This window comes from Rhineura floridana, chromosome 5, assembly GCF_030035675.1.
Source record: "Rhineura floridana isolate rRhiFlo1 chromosome 5, rRhiFlo1.hap2, whole genome shotgun sequence".
NCBI lineage: Eukaryota > Metazoa > Chordata > Lepidosauria > Squamata > Rhineuridae > Rhineura > Rhineura floridana.
Genome location: NC_084484.1, coordinates 178,621,297 through 178,646,686, shown reverse-complemented (window position 1 = coordinate 178,646,686; position 25,390 = coordinate 178,621,297). Strand labels below are relative to the sequence as shown.

The 25,390-nt window shown below is 44.3% G+C and overlaps 1 protein-coding gene across 8 annotated transcripts in view; it reads right to left on the bottom strand.

Annotated features, from left to right (window-relative positions):
• TENM4 (teneurin transmembrane protein 4) overlaps positions 1 to 25,390 on the bottom strand; it is an 850,566-nt gene that overhangs the window by 535,820 nt on the left and 289,356 nt on the right. For all 8 annotated transcript variants that reach the window (XM_061628962.1, XM_061628964.1, XM_061628965.1 and 5 more), the window contains exon 4: positions 5,074 to 5,157. The gene's annotated coding sequence lies outside the window, so the exon portion shown is untranslated. The remainder of the gene's footprint in view (positions 1 to 5,073; positions 5,158 to 25,390) is intronic.

Genomic DNA, 25,390 nt, shown 5'->3' with positions numbered 1-25,390 from the left:
GAAATTGCAGTGATGGGTATAACACAGAAGCTAACACCAAAAATTTAACACGGATACAACAGAATCTCTCCCAACTCCCTTCTTGCTGTATTCAAACCTCTCCTGTTGTTTAAAACCACTTTTTTTCTGTGTTCCTCCATCCATGCTTTACTCAAACCTCCCCTGTTGTTTAAAATGGTGTGTGTGCAAAGAGGCCTGCAGAATAGGAGGGGGAGGAGGCATGGGAACGGGGTAGTCTTTGTGCAAGGGGGACTTGAGAAAATGAGGGGGAGGAGGGAAGGAAAAGGGGTGAGGGGGAAAATGGGGGACAAAAAGGCTTGCAAAAAAGAGGTAGCAGGAGGCATGGGAATGGAGGTGAAGATTAAAATAAGGATATAGAAGGAGCTGAAGAATAGTGGTGGCTCCATAATTGGGCAGAAGATGAAGAGGGTGCTTGGTAGTTGCAATATGTAGGAGGCAGAGATTACCATGTGGGTAGTCTGTGTGCAAGGAGGAATTCCAGAAAAGGAAGAGGAGGAAGAGGCATGGATATGTGGTGAAGGTGAAAACAGGGGTGCAAAGTGGGGTGCAGAACAGAAGGGAGAAGTGGCTTCAGAGACTTTAGTAGTTGCATGGGATGGGACGGGAAAGATCTAGGGGGCTAGTATGGCAGGAGTCGGAGCCCAAGGCGGCAAACATTTATGCAAACCTTCCCCTAATATATTAATGTTTTTTAAACATTGGTTGGTTGGAGAACTGCATTGCAAAATTCGGGTAAGTGCAAATTTCAGAGTGTGGCTGTCTTTTCGATTCTTGTTTTGGAAAGTGCAAATCTGATACATTTGGCTTCAAATGCAAACTGAACTGAATTTTTACCCCATCACTATTCTTTACTAAGGCTCTATCTGCACTACGAATTTAAACCAGTATCATACCACTTTAAACAGCCACGGCTTCCCCCAAAGCATCCTAAGAACTGTAGTTTGTAAAGGGTGCTGAGAGTTGTTAGGAGACACCCTATTCCCCTCACAGAGCTACAATTCCCAGAGTGCTTTAACAATCAATATCTCCTCCCAGCAAACTTCCGTTGTCTATTGTCCCAGGGAGCAAGACTAGGGGTGCATGCAGGCCAACATGGCGGAGCGGGACACTCCTGCTCGGAGCTTGGAAAGTTACTTTTTTTGAACTACAACTCCCATCAGCCCAATCCAGTGGCCATGCTGGCTGGGGCTGATGGGAGTTGTAGTTCAAAAAAGTAACTTTTTCAAGCTCTGCTCTGGGAGCGAAGGAAGTGGGTGACAATGACCCCCTTCCCTCCAGTGGATGTCGGGAGGACTTAATGGTCACCTCCCTGCTCATCCTGTAAAAAAGGATGCTGTTATTCTTCCCCTATCTCAGCTGGGTGGGGGCTGAGGCAAAGAAAAGACTGTGACTTTGCCTGACCCCTGAACTGCGGAATCTCTCCATTCAGCAAAACAGAACCTGAACCACCCACCTGAACCTGCCCTTAAATTAAAAAAAAGAAATAACTGGGAGACCCAGAGCACAAAAGGGAGTCTGTGCAAGAAAAAGGTTTCTGTCTGCAGAGATTTTTGCAGGCCGACATGAAGGATTTAAGGCCATTTCCAAATATCTAGAAAAAGTGGCTACCAAAGAGAGGAAGAACAGATGTTCACCCAGATCATCAAGGGAAGGAAGAGGAGCAGTGGGCCATGCTGATTCTTCAGAGGCCCACACCTTACAACATTTGACAGATGTAAAGCCTCATAACAATCTTGCAGTCAGCGACTGAACAGCTCCCATTAAGAGACTGAGCAAGGGAACCACGTCAATTTTTTTTCTTTTTTGCTACCAGCCTCCCCAAGAGAATTCTTGAAATGCTAAATTGAAAATAGGGATGGGGGAGAATATCCGACAAAATCAAACCTGGTACCGGATCCCGACTGATCTCGCTAGCCCTTTGGAGCGGCACCGATCTCTTGCAATGGGCTGCAGCTGTAATCAGCACGGATTTTGCGGCAGCGACTGCAATTGGCAAGATTCCCCCCCCAAATCCTCCCTATTTTACATATTTTTTTCATAATTAATACGTTGTGTCAACCACAGGATTTCCATTTATCCATTATATATGGTATATAAATTACTCAATGTTTTTCTCCGCCGCCAAAAAACTACGTGGAATGCTGTCATTTACATAAGTATGCATGAAAACAATTATGTAATTTTTGCAACCCGAAAAAAAACACCTGTGGATCGAATCTTCCAAAAATGTGTGCAGGAGATAGAATCGGCAAGCACCAGAGAAATTGTAAACAAAAAAGGATGGACCGGTAAAGAAATGACAGACTATCGAAATGCATGTGGATTGGCACCATGCAGCAACCCCGTCCCTAACTGAAAATAGCCAGTTTGCCATCTATACCCAGTTATTTATTTATTTTAAATGTGGTGCTTGCTAGTTACTACTCTCTGCAATCCTCCAGACTTTGCACCTGCTCTCCTCTCATACCACATGTCTGGCCTCCACTCCTCCAGCCCGCTCCTTCCTTTCCAAATAGAGACTTGAGTTCATTGGTTTATTGGAAAGGATTCTTGGTCTCTTCTCTTGCATGAATAGATAAAATGATGCTCATCCAGTTTGCCCTTGAATGTAGTCCGATATTTTATCTACTTGCATGATCCTTGAGCCCAGGGCTGACTTTTGGCTGTACTGCCACTAGCAGCTTTTGCAGAATGATGACAGCTCACAACACATGTTGCACTCAGGACAGATCAGATTTTGGTACTTGACTGCTATAACAGCAACAACACTCAATAACGCAGCCAGCTGAGCTCAAAGAGTCCTGTGAATAGGCCCTTTGTCTGTGCCAAACGTGCTTTGCTGCAGAATGTATGAACAGCCCCAAATGATCAGGCCAGGCATCCATCTATTATAATATCCTGCTCCCAAAAGTGGCCAGCTAGATGTGTCCACGAATCTCAAGCTCATGAGCAGAAAGCGAAAGTAAACACAATGCACCCAACACCAGCTTCATCCACAAGTTCTGCTAAACTTGGCTTAGGGAACCCCAGGACCAGAGGCCACATGTAGCCCTCCAGGTCTCTGTCTCTGGCCCTCAGGACTCTCCCAGCCAGAGCCTTCACTATCCCTGCTTTGCACCTTCCCTGAGTGTCTTTGCCTGGCTGGAACATTTCCTTGTGCTGTGATCATGCTTCTTGTTTTTCTGAATGGAGGAAAAAGGGGTGTGTGCCCCTGTGCTAAACCATGCTGTGTGGATGAGCCCAACAAAGCGATGGTTTGGACATTTGCCACTCACATCTCCCCACCCCACCCCATGGCTGAGAGGAAGACTTTCAGCAGATTTTAATTTCATTTAGTAAACCCCTGCTTAGTGGTATGTTTGAACCAGGAATCCTAGTTTACAACAAACTCTGGTTAACACTGTACAAGTTGTGAAGGTGGCTTATTGTTTGACGTTGACTCGTTTTGAAACTTACAACAGTTTGTTTTAAACCAGTATCCCTGGTTTCAGTGGTGGCTGGTGGCTCCATGTCGGTGGGGCAGTGGTATCCGCTCTAGGCTTTAGTCCAAACTGAAGCATCTTGCACAGCTCCTTGAAAGTTCAGACTAAAACCTGGAGAGGATTTCACTGCCCCACCGACATGAAACCAGCAGTTGCCACTGCCTGGTTTGAATGCACTACTAATCAGGGATTTGGTAAACGTGAAACTAAACTCTGCTGTTGTCATCCTTCCAGATGTCTGGGAGTGTGTGTGTGTATGTGTGAGGAGTGTGTGAGCCCAATACTTCGCCTGACCGCATCCATGAGGTGTTAAACCATGAATGGGGAGCCTCCAACTCCCATCAACCCCAGCCAGCGTGGTCAATGGTCAGGGAGGACCAGAGGGGCTGCTGCTGCTACTGCTGCTGTTTCATTTATCAGTCGCTTTATGCAACAAGAAGTCTCAAAGCTATTTGGCAAAATAAAATGCAGTGCATAAAAGCAATTAAAAACTATAAGCATTTAAAACAATGACAATACAAAACACATAAGTGCTCATCCAGTGACACATAAATAAGGACCAAGTCCTACCCACCGCACTAAAAGATGAGTCCCACCATAGGAGGCAACAATGAATGAAGCAAAGGCCTGGGTAAACAGAACAGTCTTAGTCTGGTGCCCTGAAACTAACAAAGAGGTCACTAGGTGTGTCTCTCTGGGGATGGCATTCAACAGACTAGGGAGCCATCACTGAAAAGGCCCATTCTCATGTAGCCACCCATTGCACCTCCCTCGAGCTCTAATCCAGCAACATCTGGAGGACCACAGGTTCCCAATTCCTGCACTAAACCATGGTTTAGTATTAAATGTGGTCACCATTTGTGTGTCTGATATTCAGAGGTATACTTCATCTGAATATGGTAGTTCCACTTAGTTATTATAGCTAATATCAATTATTAGTCTGCATCATGAGTCTGTGCAATCCTGTTTTAAAGCCAGCTAAGCAAAATACCATCTTGCTACTCTGAGGCTTAAGGATCCTTCGTGTTGAAACAGTCTCCCCATGTTTTAAACGGATTAGAAATGTAAACTCAATAAAGGTACTGAGGAATACATGTATGTATATTTGCACATGGCTTTTAGCTAAGTTTGCAATAAAGTTTTATTACAAGTACTCTGAGGCTTCGAAGGTTGATCCTAAATACTCTCCAGCCATAAGAAATGCCCTGCTAGATCAGAGTCAAGTCCACCTGATTCAGCTTCCTGTTCACAACAGCAGCTGGAAAGATGTCCCTGGGAGGTTTACAGGCAGAGCATGCATCTCCTACACAGAGGTATGCTGCTGCTGTCCATGGAGGGTCCACTGAGCCGATCTGGCTAACAGCCACTGTGTAATGTTCACCTTATAATATTGAGAATTGAATGATCCCAATGCAGCCCTAATCCCACCCTCGCATCCCTGATCTGATAACATTCAGATATGCAGTTATCAAGGCCAAGGCCAAGCATTCCTTCCAAGACAGAATGAACAATAGTATCCCCAGGCGCATTTGAATAGCATTAAAATTCAACAATGCAGGCAGCATTTTACCTGTTGGAAATATCTAGGAATAATCCATCAAATGATCCTTGAAGTATACAGCCTTAACCTGGATGTGTGCTAATTGCGGTTCACCTGTTGGGAAAAGAAAGAAATACAATGAAAAGGTCAGCCTTTTTAGTTATTTCTTTTTATGGAAAGCAGAAAGTGGAACAATAATAATAATAGAAGCAGCAATGGGATACTTCTTCAAAATAGCTACTGATTCAAAATCGGTACTTATCCAGCTGAGTTACATAACAGCAATGTTGCACTGATATAATTAGCTCTTGGGATTGCATCACACCGCATGCTTGTTAACATCTCAGTGCTATGAGTGGATGAATGAAAAGGTGCACACATCAAACAAACTAAGCATCATAGATCTTGATTGGACATCTAGGATACTGGGTTGTTTGTGTATGGGATCCCTGTGTCTCCAGGGCTGGTTTGATTATTTTATAGTCTTTGGGGTGGGGATGTTAGAAGGGTGAACAATGGATTTTTGTGACGCCTGACGCGAGTTCCAAAAGCCAAATAGGTCTAAATTTTGGATCCTGATTTTTTTTTAAAAAATCTTCTTTATTATTTATTATTTATTATTTCAATTTATATACCGCCCTTAGCAGAATAGCTCTCAGGGCGGTGAACAAACAAGATAAAATACAATATATCATAGTAAAAAATCACAAAAACATGTACAAACAAACAACAGAAAGCACAACAAAAACGAAATACAACACAAATTAAGAAGGATACATATTAAAAATAGAAAGATTAAGAAAATTAAAAGATTAAAATGCCTGGGAGCATAAAAAGGTCTTTACCTGGTGCCGGAAAGATAGAAGTGTAGGCGCCAGGCGTACCTCTTCGGGGAGGCTGTTCCACAACTCAGGGGCCACCACAGAAAAGGCCCTAGATCTAGTAACCACCCTCCGGGCTTCCCGATGAGCTGGTACCTGGAGGAGGGCCTTAGATTCTGAACGAAGTGAACGGGTAGGTTCATAGCGAGAGAGGCGTTCCACAAGGTATTGAGGTCCCACGCCGTGTAAGGCTTTATAGGTCAAAACCAGCTCCTTGAATCTCTCCCGGAAGCAAATAGGGAGCCAGTGCAGACGTGCCAGAATAGGTGTTATATGCGAAGACCGACTGGTCCTCGACAATAGTCTGGCAGCCGCGTTCTGCACCAGCTGAAGCTTCCGAAATGTCTTCAAGGGCAGCCCTACGTAGAGCGCATTACAGTAATCCAATCTTGAAGTTACCAGAGCATGAACAACGGAGGCGAGGTCGTCCCTGTCCAGATAGGGGCGTAGTTGGGCTACCAGACGAAGATGGTAAAATGCATTCCGTGCCACCGAGGCCACTTGGGCCTCGAGAGACAAGGAAGAATTGAAAAGAACCCCCAAACTACGTACCTGTTCTTTCAGGGGGAGTGTAACCCCATCCAGAACAGGGTGAACATCCACCATCTGAGCAGGGAAGGCGTTCACCAGCAGTGTCTCGGTCTTGTCTGGATTGAGTCTGTTTATTAGCTCTCATCCAGTCCATTATCGCGGTCAGGCAACGGTTCAGCACATCAACAGACTCACCTGAAGAAGATGAAAAGGAGAAATAGAGCTGCGTGTCATCAGCATATTGATGGCAACGCACTCCAAAACTCCTGATGACCGCACCCAGCGGCTGCATGTAGATGTTGAAAAGCATGGGGGACAAGACAGACCCCTGAGGGACTCCACAATGGAGAGTCCATGGTGTCGAGTGATGTTCCCCAAGCACTACCTTCTGGTGACGGTCCGCGAAGTAGGAGCGGAACCACTGCCAAGCAGTGCCCCCGACACCCAACTCCGCGAGTCTCCCCAGAAGGATACCATGGTCGATGGTATCAAACGCCGCTGAGAGATCAAGGAGAATCAACAGAGTCACACTCCCCCTGTCCCTCTCCCGACAAAGGTCATCATACAGGGCGACCAAGGCTGTTTCGGTGCCAAAACCGGGCCTAAAACCGGATTGAAACGGATCTAGATAATCGGTTTCATCCAAGAGCGCCTGGAGCTGGCCGGCAACCACCCATTCCAAAACCTTGCCCAAAAAAGGGACATTCGCCACCGGTCTATAGTTGTTCAAGTTATCTGGGTCCAAGGAGGGTTTCTTTAAAAGAGGTCTCACTACTGCCTCCTTGAGGCTACCAGGGACTACTCCCTCCCTCAAGGAGGCATTAACCACTTTCTTGGCCCAACCGGTGGTCCCAGCCCTGCTAGCTTTCACTAGCCAAGATGGGCAAGGATCCAGAACAGACGTGGTTGCCCGAACCATTCCAAGCACCTTGTCCACTTCCTCGAGCTGCACCAACTGAAACTCATCCAATAATGAAGGACAAGGCCGTGCTCCGGACACTTCAATGGATTCATCTGTTGCAACATCGGAGTCAAGATCCCTGCGGATACATGCGATCTTATCCTGAAAGTGTCCAGCAATTTAGTTGCAGCGGGCTTCCGATGTTTCCGTAGTATCGTGGGGGCCAGAGTGTAAGAGCCCACGCAAGACTTTAAAAAGCTCCGCTGGGCGGCATAGGGATGATCTAATAGAGGCAGCAAAATAAAGCTTCTTTGCTGTCCTTACCGCTTTTGTATACAACTTATTGGTGGCACTTACCAAGGCATGATTGTATCCACTGGGAGTTTTCCTCCATCTGCACTCCAGCCTCCTCCTCTCATGTTTCATCGCTCTCAGCTCTGGGGTATACCACGGAGCTGTATGAGCTCTACAGCGGAGGGGGCACGCGGGAGCGATCGTGTCAATAGCCCGGGTCATTTCCGTATTCCACAGTGCGACCAGGGCCTCGACAGGAGCACCAGTCCTATCAGCCAGAAAATCTCCCAGAGCCCTCTGAAAACCTGCGGGATCCATCCGGCTCCGGGAGCGGATCAACTTAATAGATCCTCCACCTTTGCAGAGGGAAAGAGCCGCTGTAAGTCTAAATCTCAGCAAGCGGTGATCTGTCCATGACAATGGGGTAGATGAAAAACACCCCACCGCCAGATCACCATCTCCATGTCCAGTGGCGAAGATCAAATCAAGAGTATGTCCCGACACATGTGTTGGGCCGGTAGAAAATTGAGACAGCCCCATTGTTGTCATGGAGGCAATGAAGTCCTGAGCTGCGCCAGATAAGACAGCCTCGGCATGGACGTTGAAATCCCCCAGTACCAAAAGTCTAGGGGATCTTAAGAGCACCTCCGAGACTATCTCTGTCAGCTCAGCTAAGGAAGCTGTTGGGCAGCAAGGTGGACGGTACACCAACAGTATTCCTAGTCTGTCTCCCTGGCCCAATACAGGGAGGTAAACATAATACTGCAGTGACGACTGGTGACTCCAGGTCAGTGGGGCAGTGGAATCCGCTCTGGGCTTTAGTCCGAACTTTGCTGTCCAAGGTGCTTCAGCTTCAGCACCTTGGACAGCTCCTTGAAAGTTCAAACGAATACCCGGAGCAGTTTCCACTGCCCCAGTGTCCTGGAGCCACCAGCCGCCACTGTAATGCTCAGGCTTATTTTCTCTGTAACAGATAGAAAATCAGGGTTAATTTTATAGTATCTCTTTCATCCAGACAAAGGGCTGCTGAAATAACCTCTAATGCCAAACACAACATTGCACTTGGTTATTCCAAGCTAATAAATCCAGTAGACCAGGCTGAAGCTTAATCCTGATAAGACCGAGGTGCTGCTTGTGGGTGATAGGGGAAGGTTGGGTGTTGTTGACCTGAGGCTTAATGGGGTGAGTTTACCCCTGAAGGATCAGGTCCGCAGCCTCAGGGTTGTTCTTGATTCCAAGCTGTCCATGGAGGCGCAGATTTCAGCAGTGAGCCGGGCAGCTTGGTATCAACTACACCTCATACGGAGGCTGCAACCCTACCTCCCTATTCATCAGCTCCCACTGGTAGTACATGCCCTGGTCACTTCTCGATTAGACTACTGCAATGCGCTCTACGTGGGGTTACCCTTGAAAACGGTCTGGAAACTACAACTGGTGCAGAATGCGGCGGCTCGGTTGCTTACAAACAGCCGCTGTGGCGATCACATCACACCAGTGTTATTTCATCTACATTGGCTTCCAGTTGTTTTCCGGGCCCAATTCAAGGTGTTGGTGTTAACCTTTAAATCCCTATACGGTCTCAGCCCAGTTTACCTGAAGGAGCACCTCCAGTACCACAAATTAAGCCGCCCGACTAGATCAGCCACGCAGGGCCTTCTCTCAGTCCCACCAACGAAAACAGCTAGGTTGGTGGGGACTAGAGAGAGGGCATTTTCAGTGGCGGCCCCCACTCTCTGGAACTCCCTCCCATTTGATCTTCGCCATGCCCCTTCCCTGGATACATTTCGCCGAGCCTTAAAAACTTGGCTCTTTGGACAGGCCTTTGGGATCTCCGGGGTGGGCTAATTTTTCTGTGATTGTTTATTGTTTCTGATTGCCCTACATAGTTTTACGCCTGCATTAGTGTTGACTGCATTGTATTTTATTCTGTAATTATATTGTATTTTATTGAATTTTAATATGTACGTCGCCTAGAGTGGCTTTGGCCAGATAGGCGACACAAAAATTAAATTTATTATTGTTATTATTTATTATTATTATTATTATTAGAACTACTAAGTGCTGGTTAACACACTTAGCTCAGTGGCTACAGCATCTGCTTTCAGGGCCCCCTCTGGGTTGCAAGGGCCCTTGGCCACGGCCCTACCTGGCTTCCCTCTGGCGCTGGCCCTGGACAGCAGCACTCTAGGGCACTGTTCTTCAACCCTGGGTCCTCAGATGTTCACCACTGACCTGACCGTTGACCATGCTGTCTGACAATGATGAGAGTTGTAGTCAAACAACATGTGGGGATGCAAGGTTGAAAAGCAACACTCTAGGGCAGCCTTTCACAACCAGTGTGCCTCCACATGTTGTTGGACCACAACTCCCATCACCCTCAACAAGCATTGCCAATGGTCAGGAAAGATGGGAATTGTGATCCAACAACATCTGGAGGCACACTGGTTGGGAAAGGCTGATCTAAGGTATCCAAGAAATGCAAGGGACAGGGCCTGGAACTTTTTGAGTTCTCACATGTTCCTTTTGAATGCCTACAACCTTCCTCAAGGTCAAGGCTCCCCAGTTCCCACACATTTTCTTTTCATCATTTGCTCTGCCTTTCAAAAGCTCAGAGAAGCTTACGCTAGGCATCGCTCATCCACTTAACATGGATAGCATTAAGGTACTCCGGGCCAATTCACTGGACACGAGGACGCCACCTTTCCCCTTGGCAGGGCTGTTGTGCCTTTAAAATCTTCATGACTGGCTAAAATACAACAACTGCACCCTCTCTGGGCTGGAAAAAAGCTATCGCTTTTATATTCATGGTTGTCATGCACCTTTGAAAGGCATCGGAGACCGGTGTGTGTGTGTGGCAACCTTATGAGAAAGCTTTTGCCCTTGGTTTTAGCACCTATCATTTGAGCTCTATGGCTTTTGAAGACAGTATAAATAAGCTGGAAGAGACCTCATTCCAAATCCATCATCAGTGTAATTTGCACTGCACAGAACTTGGGTACAATATAATTAGCAAATGCATTGCAATAATTTATTTTTGGTTCAAAAGGCTGAACAGTCATGATCTTCTAACAAGATGGGGAAAAGCAGAACTAGGAGCCAAGCATTTTCCCTCTTTGTTTCTTTTCCTGGCTCCTGTTAATTCATTTATTCTACCTTTGGTGCACATTTACCCACCCGTGCAATGTGAACCATTCCACCGAGAAGGGTGTTGAATACTGAGCCTTTAAAAAAAAATGCAATGCAAAACTCAACGGCTGAGGCAGAGCAGTGAGAATCCGTCCACATTTGCATTAGGATGATTAACACTGCTCTGAACAGAAAGCATTCAGCAGTATTAATTACAGGAATGGGCGAGATTCAAATAGTCATAAATCATTAGACAGCATAATGTAAACTCCCCGAAACCTTATCAAAAACTAATTTTGCATGACTTCAGAGGTTTTGCTTCCCCTGCTATGCATCTCTACCTCATTTATATGGCGACTATCGATGCAACGGTAGGAACAGTCTGCGCTTGATTAAGAGGTACAAACAGAAATAACTAGGAAAGTAAAATTGATGACTTTTCCTAAGAGCTACTTTTGTGTAACACAGAACTCTTGGTCAGGGAAAATGGGAAGATGGTTTATTTATTTGCAAAAATGTCTATACCACCAACATTAAGGCTCCATCTGCACTGTACATTTATTTGTTTATTTATTTATTAGATTTATTAGTTGCCCATCTGGCTGGTTGTCCAGCCGGTCTGGGCGACATACAGAATAAAAACATGCAAATACATTAAAACATTAAAATCTCATTTAAAACAGTATCACACCACTTTCAACAGCCGTGGCTTCCCCTAAATTATCCTGGGGAATGCAGTTTATAAAGGGTGCTGTGAGTGGTTAGGAGACCCCCTATTCCCCTCACAGAGCTACAATTTCCAGAGTTCCCTGGGAACAGGGTTTGATTGTTAAATCACTCTGGGAATTGTAGCTCTGAGAGGGGAATAGGGGTCTCCTAAATACTCTCGGCACCTTTAACAAACTACAGTTCCTACAATTCTCTGGAGGGAGTCCTGACCTATTTAAAATGATATGATACTGCTTTAAATGTGTAGTGCAGATGTCATGGTGGCAAACAGCATACGACCAACAATACAATTACATTAGTAAAACCCACACAGCAGATGTCAGAAAGCAGTAGATCGACTTAATACATAAAACATAGCTGGATTGCCCTTGAAGGAAAGCCTCGGTGAACAAATGAGTTTGAAGCAGGCACCCCAACGCCAGTAGCGTAGATGCCTGCCTGATGTTCAGTGGAAGTGCATTCAAAAACGCAGGTGCCACCACACTAAAGGTCCTGGTTTTCGCGGAAATAAGATGAACCTTAGGAGCATACAGTTAATTCACACAAACATGAGCCCCATATAGACAAAACAGTTTACCAGATGGTAAGATTTTCTACCAGACATTTTCTTGGTCTCTATTATTTAAAATATGGTATGATTACCCACCCACCCTGCCAAATTGCATTTTAATGTATAGCAAAGGCCAGGGGCATTATCAACTGGTAATCACCCCCCATATTAACTACTTGGTAAGTGGGCTGTCTTGTAATTCATGGCAGGTGACAGCAAATAGGGAAGATATCCCCCACCCCCAATAATTGCACACAGCCAAAGAAGAGGAAATGTATCACCAAAAAAATAAGTAAAAATAAAGTGGATACATGTTTGCATAAAATGTGCACGCACTAATTTATTTGTTGTTATGTGCCTTCAAGTCGACTACGACTTATGGCGACCCTATATATCAGCAATATCCAACAGTATCTGTTGTGAACCACCCTGTTCAGATCTTGTAAGTTCAGGTCTGTAGCTTCCTTTATGGAATCAATCCATCTCTTGTTTGGCCTTCCTCTTTTTCTACTCCCTTCTGTTTTTCCTAGCATTATTGTCTTTTCTAGTGAAACATGTCTTCTCATGACGTGTCCAAAGTATGATGACCTCAGTTTCACCATTTTAGCTTCTAGTGATAGTTCTGGTTTAATTTGTTCTAACACCCAATTATTGGTCTTTTTCGCAGTCCATGGTATGCGCAAAGCTCTCCTCCAACACCACATTTCAAATGAGTTGATTTGTCTCTTATCTGCTTTTTTCACTGTCCAACTTTCACATCCAGACATAGAGATCGGGAATACCATGGTCTGAATGATCCTGACTTTGGTGTTCAGTGATACATCTTTGCATTTGAGGACCTTTTCTAGTTCTCTCACAGCTGCCCTCCCCAGTCCTAGCCTTCTTCTGATTTCTTGACTATTGTCTCCATTTTGGTTAATGACTGTGCCAAGGTATTGATAATCCTTGACAAGTTCAATGTCCTTGTTGTCAACTTTAAAGTTATGTAACTGTTCTGTTGTCATTACTTCAGTCTTCTTGACATTCAGTTGTAGTCCTGCTTTTGTGCTTTCCTCTTTAACTTTCATCAGCATTCATTTCAAATCATTACTGGTTTCTGCTAGTAGTATGGTATCGTCTGCATATCTTAAATTATTGATATTTCTCTCTCCAATTTTCACACCTTCATCTTGGTCCAATCCTGCTTTCCGTATGATATGTTCTGCGTATAGATTAAATAAATAGGGCGCTAAAATACACCCGTCTCACACCCTTTCCAATGAGGAACCCATCGGTTTCTCCATATTCTGTCCTTACAGTAGCCTCTTGTGCAGAGTATAGGTTGCGCATCAGGACAATCAGACGCTGCGGCACCCCCATTTCTTTTAACGCATTCCATAGTTTTTCATGATCTACACAGTCAAAGGCTTTGCTGTAATCTATAAAGCACAGGGTGATTTTCTTCTGAAATTCCTTGCTCCATTCTATTATCCAACATATGTTTGCGATATGATCTCTGGTGCCTCTTCCCTTTCTAAATCCAGCTTGGACATCTGGCATTTCTCGCTCCACATATGGTAAGAGCCTTTGTTGTAGAATCTTGAGCATTACTTTACTACATGGGATATTAAGGCAATAGTTTTATAATTACTGCATTCCCTGGGATCCCCTTTCTTTGGAATTGGGATGTAAATTGAACGCTTCCAGTCTGTAGGCCATTGTTTAGTTTTCCATATCTGTTGACAAATTTTTGTCAAAATTTGGACAGATTCGGTTTCAGTAGCTTGTAGCAACTCCATTGGTATGCCATCTGTTCCTGGTGACTTGTTTCTTCCAAGTATTTTAACAGCTGCTTTCACTTCACATTCTAAAATTTCTGGTTTATCATACGGTTCCTCTGTAAATGAATCTGTCATCCTTGCATCTCTTTTATAGAGTTCTTCAGTGTATTGCTTCCATCTTCCTTTTATTTCAGCTTGGTCAGTCAGTGTGTTCCCCTGTTGATTATGCAACATCCCTACCCTTGGTTTAAATTTTCCTTTAATTTCTCTAATCTTTTGGAATAGGGCTGTTGTTCTACATTTTTATTATCCTCTTCTATTTCTGTACAATAATTATTGTAGTAGTTCTCTTTGTCCCTACGTACTAGTCACTGTATTATTGCATTTAGGGTTCTGACCGTGTTTCTCTCTCCTTTTGGTAACTATTTTAAGAGTTTCATCAGTCATCCACTGAGGTCTTTCTCTCTTCATAATTAGAGGTATTGTCTTTTTGTTTTCTTCCCTGATAATGTCTCTGACTTCAGTCCATAGTTCTTCTGGTTCTCTGTCAACTAAGTTTAAAGCCTCAAATCTGTTCCTTATTTGATCTTTATATTCTTCTGGGATGTTATTTAAATTGTATTTTGGTGTTATGATTGTGTTGTTCTTCTTTAACTTTACTCTGATATTCAATATGACCAGTTGCATCTGTCTTCACAGTGGAAGATATAGGGCAGATCCCTGAACCTGAACTAACATTTGCAGGAAGGGATTCTGAGGAACTGAGACAAATAGTGGTAACGAGAGAGGAAGTTCAAGGCTTAATAGACAATATAAAAACTGACAAATCACCGGGCCCGGATGGCATCCACCCGAGAGTTCTCAAAGAACTCAAATGTGAAATTGCTGATCTACTAACCTAGAATAAGGACCTAGAATTAGGAGTGAGCAGTGAAGTGGCCAAGTTTGCTGACGATACTAAATTGTTTAGGGTTGTTAAAACAAAAAGGGATTGTGAAGAGCTCCAAAAAGACCTCTCCAAACTGAGTGAATGGGCGGAAAAATGGCAAATGCAATTCAATATAAACAAGAGTAAAATTATGCATATTGGAGCAAAAAATCTTAATTTCACATATACGCTCATGGGGTCTGAACTGGTGGTGACCGACCAGGAGACAGACCTCGGGGTTGTAGTGGACAGCATGATGAAAATGTCGACCCAGTGTGCGGCAGCTGTGAAAAAGGCAAATTCCATGCTAGGGATAATTAGGAAAGGTATTGAAAATAAAACAGTCAATATCATAATGCCGTTGTATAAATCTATGGTGCGGCCACATTTGGAATACTGTGTACAGTTCTGGTCGCCTCATCTCAAAAAGGATATTATAGAGTTGGAAAAGGTTCAGAAGAGGGCAACCAGAATTGTCAAGGGGATAGAGCGACTCCCTTATGTGGAAAGGTTGCAGCATTTGGGGCTTTTGAGTTTAGAGAAAAGGCGGGTCAGAGGAGACATGATAGAAGTGTATAAAATTATGCATGGCACTGAGAAAGTGGATACAGAAAAGTTCTTCTCCCTCTCTCATAATACTAGAACTCGTGGACATTCAAAGAAGCTGAATGTTGGAAGATTCAGGACAGACAAAAGGAAGTACTTCTTTACTCGGAATTTGCTCCCACAAGACGCAGTAATGGCCACCAGCTTGGATGGCTTTAAAAGAAGATTAGACAAATTCATGGAGGACAGGGCTATCAATGGCTACTAGCCATGATGGCTGTGCTCTGCTACCCTAGTCAGAGGCATCATGCTTCTGAAAACCAGTTGCCGGAAGCCTCAGGAGGGGAGAGTGTTCTTGCACTCAGGTCCTGCTTGTGGGCTTCCCCCAGGCACCTGGTTGGCCACTGTGAGAACAGGATGCTGGACTAGATGGGCCACTGGCCTGATCCAGCAGGCTCTTCTTATGTTCTTATGTTCTTATGATCTGTACTGCAGTCTGCTCCTGGTCTTGTTTTCGCAGAAAGTATGGAACTTCTCCATTTTCTTTTACCAATTATATAATCAATTTGATTCCTATATTGACCATTTGGTGATGTCCATGTGTACAGTTGTCTTTTCGGTTACTGTCATTTAAACAGAAGATCTCATTGTAAAGGGATGACTGTCACCTGTGCGACTTCTCCGCCTGCTGTCTAGGTGCTAACTGTTGATGGGAACTTTCAGAGTCCAGATTCTTGCTTCTTAGAGTTCTTTCCCTTTAAATCAGATTTCGTTTAAAGCTAATGAGGTATAGCGTTCAGAACAGGAGCGGGGAACCTTTGGCCCTCCAGATGTTGCAGAACTACAACTCCCATCAACCCTAGCAAGCATGGCCAATGGCTGGGGATGATGGGAGTTGTAGTTCAGCAACACCTGGAGGGCCAAAGGTTCCCTACACCTGGTTTAGAACACTATTCTTCAACCTTGGATCCCTACGTGCTGTTGGACTACAACTCCCATCAACCCGAACCAGTTAGCCAAGGGCCAACAATGATAGGAGCTGTGGTCCAACAACACGTAAGAACCCAAGGATGAAGAACAGTGGTTTAGGCTGTCAGGTTCATATTCCCTCTCAGCCATGAAGCTCACTTGGGGTGATCTTAAGGCAGTCACTATCTCTCATCCTAATGTACCTCACAAAGTTTTTATGAGGATAAAATGGAGGGATGAGGGAGAACTATGTATGCTGCCTTGAGATCCTTAGAGTAAAGGTGAGATATAAATGTAGAAATTAAAATAAATAAATAAATAAAGTAGACCAGACAGCCATTCAAACAAATCAGGTGTGGAGAACCTTTGGAAATCTAAGGATGATGGGAGCTGTAGTTCAGCAACATCTGGAAAGCCAAAGGTTCTCCACAGCAGAGGATGCCTTCAAGCAGAGGATAGCCACCTGTAAATTAGGGCATTTTGCTACTCTCTCAATCGTGACATGCCTTTTCAGCTTTTTCTCTCTGGTTTTCAGATTTTAAGGTTAAGAATTCCAGTTTTCCCCAAGTGTTTATATATTTTTTGGGGAAAAACCCAATTATTAACGACTTGGATGAGGAGGTACAGAGCATGCTTATCAAATTTGCAGATGATACAAAATTGGGGGGCATAGCTAATACCGTGGAAGACAGAAAGAAAATTCAAAGGGACCTTGTAGGCTGGAGCATTGGGCTGAAAACAACAGAATGAAATTCAACAGGGATAAATGCAAAGTTCTACACTTAGGAAAAAGAAACCAAATGCACAGTTATAAGATGGGGGATACTTGGCTCAGCAGTACGACATGTGAGAAGGATTTTGGAATTGTTGTTGATCACAAGCTGAATATGAGCCAACAGTGTGATGTGGCTGCAAAAAAGGCAAATGCTATATTAGGCTGCATTAACAGAAGCATGGTTTCCAAATCGCGTGAAGTACTAGTTCCCCTCTATTCAGCACTGGTTAGGCCTCATCTTGAATACTGCGTCCAGTTCTGGTCTCCGCATTTCAAGAATGATGCAGACAAACTGGAACGGGTTCAGAGGAGGGCAACAAAGATGATCAGGGGACTAGAAAACAAGCCCTATGAGGAGAGACTGAAAGAACTGGGCATGTTTAGCCTGGAGAAGAGAAGACTGAAGGGAGATATGATAGCACTCTTCAAGTACATGAAAGGTTGTCACATAGAGGAGGGCCAGGATCTCTTCTCAATCGTCCCAGAGTGCAGGACACGGAATAATGGGCTCAAGTTGCAGGAAGCCAGATTTCGACTGAACATCAGGAAAAACTTCCTAACTGTTAGAGCCATATGACAATGGAACCAATTACCTAGAGAGGTAGTGGGCTCTCTGACACTGGAAGCATTCAAGAGGCAGCTGGACAGCCATCTGTCGGGAATGGTTTGATTTGGATTCCTGCATTGGACTTGATGGCCTTATAGGCCCCTTCCAACTCTACTATTCTATGATTCTATGGATGGGTTTTGTGAGTCTCCCCATTCCTCCCCAAAAAATATTAATTTCTGGTGTGCTTTGAAATCTGGGATATCTTTTAATATATTTATTTTATTTATTTATTGTTTGATTTATATCCCACCCTTCCTCCAAGCAGGAGCCCAGGGCGCAAACAAAAGTACTAAAAACACTTTACAATACATTTAAACAAAACATTTTTTTTTAAAAAGCTTTCAAAACATCTTTAAGAAAGGTTAAAAACTTACTGTTGTTTTTTTTAAAGAAGGTTTAAAAACATTTGAAAAAGCAATTCCAACACAAAAGCAGACTGGGATACGGCTTGTTGATAGAAGAAGGTCTTCAATAGGTGCCAAAAAGATAACAGGGATGAGACCTGTCTAATATTTAAGGGGAGAGAATTCCACAGGGTAGGTGCTGCCATACTAAAGGCTTCCTATGTTGTGCAGAACCGACCTTGTGATAAGATGGTATCTGCAGGAGGCCCACACCTGCAGAGTGCAAGCAGAATTCATATAGGTATACAGGTAGAATACATGCTCACTTTACTATGGACTAAGAAACCTGGCTGTTTATTGCTGCAATACACTGGGGAAGAAACTGGAAGATGAAGTCTTAGGGTGGAGCCTTGCTCCAGCCCATAATAATAATAATAATAAAAGTTTCTAAATGTAGCCCCATAACAGTCAGATTATTAAGTGTATTGGAAGGGTTATCACCATTATTAAGTGAGAAACTGTATTCATCTCTCTCAAGTTAAACTTGTGCGCATGCTGTGTGGTGAGGCTGCAGAATGAAGTGTGTATAAATGAAATTAATCTTGATTTTAAGGTATGAAAGTACACAGGGTAGTTGTCTTTGCATGCTTGAAAACACCACCAAAAAAACAAAGAGAAGAAGCCAGGCACTTTTCCAATGATAAAGAGAATAACCTGTATAATCATCCTAACACAATCCAAGAAGTTCTCCTGCTGGGAGTGCGGGAGGGATATAAATCAAATAATAAATAAATAAGTGTTGAGGTCATATCCACACCATACATTTAAAGCACCATTATACTGCTTTAACAGTTGTGGAGAATCCTGGGAGCTGTAGTGAAGGATGTTGGCAACTGTCACTTAGCAAACTACATAACTGCTAACGTGGTATAATAGTGTTTTAAATGTATGGTGTGTATATGACCTCGGATCTCCTGCATCTGTTGCAGGAGGTGCGCACATGCTTACAGCTCCTATCCCTTGGCAAACATTCTCTCATTTGGTTATGTACATAGCGCTGGACCAGCTCCAGGGCATATTTCCAGGCAATTTAGCAACCCAAATGTTGTTCTGCATGAGGAAGGCTGCTAATTTACCCACTAGGCAAATCAACCTGTTTCTTAGCATGTAATCCTATACACATCTACTCAGAAGTAGGGGTGGGAGGATCTATCAAATTCAGTTCTCTCAGTTTCTCATTTTTCCACTCTTATATTCAGTTCTCCACATTTCTGCAGCAGTTTGCGTTTTAAAAAAATCCTCATGGGCATTCTTCAGCATTTTAGTGTGATTTTCTCCTAAAAAAATGTTTTTTTCTGCAGTTTTGACTAACGGACACATTTTTGCAAGCAAGGTCTCCTAGCATAATGGATTTTGTATGTTATTTTCACCAATATATTCATTTTTATGCACATTTTCCCCTAATGTATACAGTTTTGTAAACATTGTTTAGTTGGAGAACTGCCTTGCAAAATTCGGATAAGTGCAAATATCAAGGATTGATGTGATTCGGTTCTCATACATTTTCAGAAAGTGCAATTTTGATAGATTCGGCTTTAAATGTGAACTGAACTGAATTTCTCCCCCATCCCTGCTGAGAAGTAAGTCTCACTGACTTCAACAGGGCCTTACTCCAAGATGAGCGGGCATAAGATTGCAGCCTTAGGTTCTATCTTGAATGTCAGGCGCCATCTTGGAATCTGGCTCAAAAGGTCTGCAGCTCATTTGTCTTCGCTCCATTAATTACTCAGAAGAACTTCCTGCTCAGCATATAACTCTTCCTTGAAGGAAGGCAATGGTCCACTTGACTCACAGGCCCCTACCCCCAGGAATGGACTTATCTTCTGCCCCTTTGAGACTCAAGGACTGCTCCCAATACCCATAATCATTGGAATTAAAGATGCAAACAAGATTTTTGTTCTCTGCATTCACTTGTAAGCCACCATATCAAGAGTGCATTTTGCAAAACTGTACTGAAGTTTTTTCAATGGAAAACGAGCTGTTTTCTGTACCATGAGTGTCATACACTCACCCACTTTCAGAACCAATACTGAGCTTGCATCATTATACGGATTTCTGCTTCCTCCACCCAACAGCTCGATCCCCAGGATATTTTGTCTTATTCCAGGTGTGGGGAACATTTGGCCCTCCAGATGTTGCTGAACTACAACTCCCATCACTTCAGGCCACTGGTCATGTTGGCCAGCACTGATGGGAACTATAGTCCAACAACTTCTGGAGGGCCAAAGGTTCCCCACACTTGCTTTATTCATCCAGGGAATGTTCCAATGACAGCAAGCATGTGGTGGCTGGATCTCACCCTCTGAGACCCTCCTAGCACCAATGGGGAAGAAGGATGCTGGGATGTGTTGTTGTTGTTGTTATGTGCCTTCAAGTTGATCACAACTTATGGCGACCCTATGAATCAGCGACCTCCACTAGCATCTGTCGTGAACCACCCTGTTCAGATCTTGTAAGCTCAGGTCTGTGGCTTCCTTTATGGAATCAATCCATCTCTTGTTTGGCCTTCCTCTGTTTCTACTCCCTTCTGTTTTCCCCAGCATTATTGTCTTTGTACACAGAGTGCAATGAAGAATGTCTCCTGTATAAGAAGATGGATGGCATCCTGTTGAGATACAGCAGGGCTGGGAAGCTTGTGGCCCTCCTGATGTTGCTGGACTACAGTTCCTGTCACCCCTGTCCACTGGCCATGCTGGCTGGGGCTGATGGGAGTTGGAATCCAATACCACCTGGCGGGCCACATGTTCCTCGTCCCTGAGAAACAGGGTCGTCACTTTCTGTGCTGCCCCCATCCAGCTATGGCAGAGCTCAGGAAAGCCATGTTGCTGAACAAGAGCTCAACAGCACCATGAAGCCCTTTCTACCCCTTCCTGCCCAGGAGGACCCAATGACCATCCTTAGCGGGCGGAGTCAGTCTGGGGCCTGAAGTTACTTCCTTCACTGAGAAGCTCCAACCTGCACTCAAGGATGCCAATTTTGGTTTCTTTCAGTTTCTTACTTTTGCAGTCTTAAATTCAGTCTGCCACATTTCCGTAACAGTTCACATTTTTTAAAAAAAATCAGCATTTTAATGCACATTTTCTTTTAATATGCACTTTTCCCCCCAAGCAAAAGTAGGTCCTCACCATGCCTTTGAAGCACATCCAATGCACATTTAAAGTACATGACAACCCCCATAGAATCATGTGAACTGTTGTTTGTTAAGGGTTCTGGGAATTTGTAGCTCTGTGATGGTGTTGCCCAAGCTCAATGGACACCAGGCTAGAAGCCGCCATGGCATTTCAGAGAGAGCAAGGCTAGGCCGACTGAATCCTTGGCTCGAGACCCATGGAATCTCACACTGGCTTTGGAAGAGTAGTGCTCTAAGCCTGAACTCGTTATGTGTTTGGGGTTCATCCTGAACCTACGCTCCTGAGAGAAAGGGCGGAAGGTAATGACAGGATAAAAAGGAAAAGACAAAAACAAAACAACGCAGGCTGCATGCTGCAATATTTAGCAAATGCAACTGCCTCATGCGTACATGTATTATTTGTTGTAACTTTATGAGGAGGAGGTGAGACAGCTTTGGGTCACAAAGAAATGATTACAAGGAGGAAATTGAAGGATGCAAGGAAGGGAATACGTGTTCTTGTGGCCTGAGTGTATGTGTGTGTGAGAGAGAGAGACAGAGAGAGAGAGAGAGAGAGGGAGTGTGTTTTTGTGGTAGTGGTCATTGGACATATAGTAGAAACTGATTGAAAACCTGTCCCTAAAACATCAAAGATACCCCTCCCCCCTTTGCTGCAAAGCAACTGAGGTCAAAAACCATGTGGTTATATCTCAACCTTGCTATCAAACCAGTTCTAAAAGTGGCCTTCAGGGTGTTTTCGGGTACCATCTGGCCAAAATGAAATTGAGTCTGTTATAAGTGACAAAAGTCAGATGTGCAAATTAGACTTTTAGGGCAGGAGCAGAAAGGCACCGGCAGGAGAGCAAGTGTGGGCAGAGAGATGTGTCCTCTTCAGACTGCACTGCATAGTAAATGTTCCTTCTTATTCTGACAGTATGTGTCAGTATGTCTTTTGGTCTTACAACAGTGATGAAAATTACCACACACAGGGTTGTATCCAATTGAGTCTACTCAAAGTAAGCCCACTGAAATTAATGTACGTGATTAACTTAGGTCTATTAATTTCAGTGGGGCCACATTCACACTATAGTTTTTTGGATTAAAATGGTAGCGTTTCTGTCCCGATTTCTAAAATTCCTTTCACACTGCAGTACCTGTTGCGTTAAGGAGCCGTGGCTTTTTCAGCCGGTATACCGGCATTTCACACAAATGCCTTTCTTGCTGCTGCAACAAACAATGCCTAGTTTTCATCCCTTGCCCATTATACACATACACACTGTAGTTTCCCACTGTGTAGGAATCTATTTTGTCCTTTCACCATGCAACGCTTCTCCCTTTAGCATCTGACATTATTTTTGAGGGGTGTCTGGACACACGGGGGTGTGTGTGGGAAAAGAAGGAAAGGGAAGCTGCTACCTGTGTCTACACCCGAATACCACTACAATTTTTGTTAGGCAAAAAAAAAAAAAAGGCGTGCACCTAAAGGGCAGGAACGCACCACATGCTGGGATGCCTGTCATGTGAGTGGCTGTAGCTAGCACAAAGGTTACAAATGGATTATTTCTGGAATCATTTATGAGCGCTAAACCTCCACTATATTCCACTAGATTTCCGGAACTAGCTTTTATGTCGTGTGGAAGATCAAATAAAATGCATACATTACCAGGTAAGGAATGGTTGGAATAACAGAATAAAGTTGCAGTGTGAAAGCAACCTTATTTCACTTTAAACTGTCATGGCTTGCCCCCAAAGAATCCTAGGAAGCGTAGTTTGTGAAGGGTGCTGAGAGTTGTTAGCTATCCCTCACAGAGCTAAAATCCCCAGAGTTCTCTGGGAAGAGACTGGCTGTTAAATCATTCTGGGAACTGTAGAATAGGGGGCTTCTAACACCTCTCAGCACCCTTCACAAATTTCACTTCCCAGGATTCTCTTGGGGAAGCCATGACTGTTTAAAGTAGAATAATAGTGGCATAAATGTAGGGTGTGTGTTGGAAGTGGGGCAAGAGCAACTCCTGTTTTGTTCTTTTGTTTATGTTCCAGAAGGGAGATAGAGTTCGGGTCCTCCAGATGGATAGGCTTGATTACCTTTACCTGTGATGCTCTGACTGACTTCCTTCTGTCCACACTGATATGCTTAGGGAAGCTTATCTGCCTCTCCTCCTTCCGCCCTTTCCTCTCTTCTTGGACTGTCCGGGAGAGAGGAGATACCTTTGTCTCTGCTCTCTCTCACCTGAGCCATGAGGGCAACTCCCACGCCTGGGTATTGCGCCTCCAACTTAGTTAGTTAGAACTAGGTATGCCTTTCTATCTACTATGTATTTCTATAAATAAAGTAGCTTTTCTTATTTTACTAAGTCTTCAGTCTCAGTGATCTAAATGCAGGGTAAAAGCCTGCTTCCTTAGGTAAACGCACACACACGCTGGCACACTCGCATTTCAGACTGCTGTTACTCTCTGCTGTGCTGCTTAACTAATTTAGCACCAGCAACAGTGTGAACATGCCCTAGGTCTACTCTGAGCAGTAGTTGGGTAGAACCCAGAATCTCTTCCAGTGATAACCTCAGCACAACCCCCCCCCCATTTCTCTTCCATTTTAGTCTACAAGAATGTTGGGTGACACATCTAGATCTATGGGTGGTATGCAATGCTGTCCAAGTGACATTCTGCTCATGCAACAGGATTTCCCCTTCCTCTCCCCTCTCCACCCCCCTCCCAAATCTTCTAAGGCAGCTTCCTAGGTTCCTATGGAAACAATGAGTGGCTGCAGTTCATAGTATTTGCAGTGCAATCCAAACTATATCTTTGGAGGAGTAAGTCCCACATTAATTCGGTGGGACTTTCCTCCAGTATGCTTAGGACTTCAGCTATGGAAGAGATGTTGATGAAATCTTGTAGTTGCAAAAGGCTTATTACTGGAGGTTTGTTCCAGGGGAACCTCAGGACCAGTGACTGAATATGGACCTCCAGACTTCTCTGTCTGGCCCTCAGGATACTCCCCAGGCCATACTCCATAGGACAGCTACTCCCCACCCCAGAGCTTGGAAAAGTTACATTTTTGAACTACAACTCCCATCAGCCCAATCCAGTGGCCATGCTGGCTGGGGCTGATGAGAGTTGTAGTTCAAAAAATTAACTTTTCCAAGCTCTGACCTTATCCTCCTCGAGTGCATTCGCTTGATTGGAATGCGTCAACTGTGACAATATCTTTTGCATACCCGGATGGGGAGATGTGTGGGGCAGAGAGGATGCAGAAACCTCTGGCTTTTGCATGGCTGAAAAGTAGTCTTCAGTACACAGGTCAGAGTCAAACCTGTTGCTCCATCCACATTTGCCTCTGGCCCTGCCCACCACTGGCATGCGACCCCCTGGAAGGCTGCCCATGGGGGGATGCAAGATTCCTCACCCCTGCCCAGTGGAGACTGGTGGCTCCGATGTCAGTGGGGCAGAGAATCTGCTCCGGGTTTTCTTGGACTAAACCCCAGAGCTGATTCCCGGCTCCACTGACATTGGAGTCACCCATCTCCAGTGCCCTGCCTTATCCTTTCCAGGAATGGGCAATTTCCGACCCCTGGGCGAGCTCAGCCCCTTTGCTGTTCCCTAGACATTTTAATCATGATCCCATAGTTTCGCTTGTAACGAAAGAGAGGGGGATGTTTCCCAAGGAAATCCACCCTTTCCCCAAGGAACTCAGGACAATGCACATGATGGGCCCCCTCATTAGTTCTGTCCTCACAGCAACCCTGTGAAGATGATGATGATTTATTAGATTTGTTAGTCGCTTGATACCCAAAAGTCCCCAAGCGATTCACACAATGTTAAAACAAAACAAATAAAACAGACTATAAAAACATAATAAATAACCAACAAAACAATAGCAACAGTGGAATAATGAGAAATTCAGAAGTGCAGAGTCCCTTCATGATAGTCATGCCACATCCCCTCACAGCCACACTCACTCACTTGCTCTCCGTTGACATCTCCACACTCCTCAGTTCTTCCCATGTGCAAGTTCTCCCACAACAACAGATCTCCCTAGAAGCCAATCAGCATGAAAAGGGAGCAGGTTCTAGCTACTGAGAAGAGTCTTCTCAGTGGCTGACGCACCTCCTGTAACACTGATTGGCTCCAATCAGAAGGAAAGGACAAGGAAGCATGTTAGAAGACTCTTCTCAGTGGCCAACAAACACTCTCCTTTTGTGCTGATTGGCTCATAGGATGCTCATAGGATGCAGGG